Raw genomic sequence first — 2877 nt, forward strand, 5'->3', positions numbered from 1 at the left:
GGTTAGTTTACCACAGGACCGATTACGACCAATTTTACTCAATATGAAAAAGGAGATAGTTACAAAATATTTCCAATCAAAATTAGCAATTATGCTGACGAAATACATATTAAGGAAAACATTACACACAATCTAGCATTTACAACCTAGTTTTATTCATTACACAATTCATTACAGCCTTTTAATGACATATTTATTCATCCGTATAAGTTCGGTCGTTCCCGAATTCGTCTACTTAAATAATTCTTGTCTTCAAAACTAAGTTTCATTTCCTACGACAATACATATAAAGTATGCATTTTATTATTATTATTATTATTATTATTATTATTAAATGATTTATCAAATAAAAACTTTCCATTAAAAGATCGAAGGAATAAGTTACAAAAATATTTAGCACAAAAGAGCATACTTCACCATGTATTATAACTGTCCATTATACTTACCCTAGTGATAAAACTTCCATTTGAGCCTCCTTCTCCATATACACAGAATGTTGTGAACTATACCGACAAATCACACCTTGATTCCTTACATCAAAATAAGAAAAAAAAGTTAATGTGGGAGAAAGTGTATAATTTCGGATCTAGGGCTGTCCAAAGCGTGAAAAAATATACTACAGCATGCGTTATTCCGAACAAGAGAAAAAGAAAGTTTTCGATATCCGGCCGACTCATTCCATGTTGACTGTTGATTTACTTTTAGCCCACTTTGGATCCACTTTTAAGTTCGAGCACGTCTGGAAATTCTTTTACAGCTTGTATGGGAATTATGTCCTGTGGGGGAATAACCTGCGCACCTATCGCACATTACTAAAATATACACTTTTGGATGGTGTATGATTTCCTTAACGCCCATATGGACTGCCACTTCATGGTTCCTCGTGTTTGAAATAACACGTGTTGCAATTTAGTTTTTCCAACTTCCGACACTATGCATTTTTGCACTACAGATTCACATGAACTTTTATATTATTTCGATGAGGAATCACCTCTTAAAATTTGTCGGTATTGTTCATTAACACCCTGTATATAGGCGCCTATTATGCATTCTAATGTATACTCATGTCCAAAATTATTATCGCATGTCTATAAATATGTTGTTGTAGGAATATACTTTGAAAACGAATTCGCCCGGTATTTCTTATAATGTTAGTATGTGTATAATCGGCAAAGACATGTATGTGGAAAATTTCATGTAAAAAGAGCAGTAAATAAGAACAATAAAACGAAAATAAAACTTTCTGGTGCATTTAGCAACATTTTGTTTTATTCATTCTAATTTTCGTCTTTATAATTTTTTCCCTATGAAATTTACCACAAATATACATTTCCCGATTATACAGAGTATCAGTATTAAAGGTACCCTGCACAATCATTATCAAATTATACTCTTACAAGAAGACAGTTATAGATATGCGACAATCATTTTAAACATGAGTGTACATCGTTTAAAGACCAACCTTATCAACGAACTCGAATAGTATTTACATTGCTCTTTTGTATTCTGTTACAGTTATGTTTAAAGGAACATACTAATGTCAAAATTTCATTGAAAGCTGTCTTCGAAAATTGGCAGTTTAAATATTTGTGTAAACTTATCACAGGATACAGAAAAACAACGTAAATATCATTTGAGTTTATTCTCCAAAATTTTCAGACTTATTCTCTATTCATGCGAATAATTATAAATCCTCAGAATTATCTCTATATATTGGCTGTTTCAGTGGCGTACAAAAAAAGAGGGCGTTCTAGATTTTAACCCACCCCCTTGAACACGGTATTATGGAAACAAACACTTAACATATTATAGGTATACAAAAATGGCATGTTATGCTGAAACGATATTTCATGAACCTCTCCTTTGATGAAATTCTGTGTACGCTAACGGTCTGTTTTAATTAATGACTTTTAGTTACATTATTGAATTCCAGGATTGCCTATAGTTGAAACTGGAACAGAAAAACTAATTTAATTTTCCTAATATGAATCATATCCGAAGCAATAGATCATCTGTAGGCTTGAAGGTTAAAACAAAAATTGTCACAGATGTCAAAATCAATTTATAATGTACTCCTCCTTAGAATAATTAATTTGCCCTTCCTCTATCAGTTTGATCTAGCTATAGACCAGTGACTATTCCTTTTGTAAAATATAAGTTTCGAGAGTTAAAGATTTCATTAAAAATTTTCAGAAAAGATTTCCTTAATATCAATAATTCATCTTGGACTAACAGAAAACAAAACTACTCAGAAACTAAAATGTGTGCTATTTTCTCATTGTTCCCCGTCTTTTCCCCCAGTCGTGGGTGCATTAGTTTATCCGATCTTGCTGCCTTTGCTTCGATCAACTTCAGTATCATACTGTGACAATTTTTCACACACAGAACTATTTTTCCTTATGTCTTAGACTTACAAATAGAAAATCAAAAGATATTTTAACAGAATTACAAAGTCACAACCCTTCTCATGCATCTTTGGATATATTATAGAAAAGAAAAAAAACATTGTACCTGGATCAAAATCTAGACACCTATAAAACAAAATAAAATAAATTACTCAAAAAGTCCCTCCGTTACTCTTAGATATTAGTAAACAAAAACAATATAAAACATTAATATATATAATTAATAATATAGAGTAGAAAAACAGCTTTATAAAATAATTCAGTCATGCTCAAAAGAAATCAGCTATTTTCTGTTCTTTCGAACAGCTCATTTTCGTTTGCAATAAAGAACTGACGACGAAGTTAGGCCATTTAAGTTATTTCGATTTAACGCACTTAACTAATAAATGTGTTGGACGCTTAGCATACACAGAAAACGACAGCTGGATTGGCGTGCAAATAACAATCTTCATTCGTTGAAGAAATTCTCTAC

The sequence above is a fragment of the Thermobia domestica genome, chromosome 15 (assembly GCF_964235325.1).
Source record: "Thermobia domestica chromosome 15, izTheDome1.hap1.1, whole genome shotgun sequence".
NCBI classification, from domain to species: Eukaryota; Metazoa; Arthropoda; class Insecta; order Zygentoma; family Lepismatidae; genus Thermobia; species Thermobia domestica.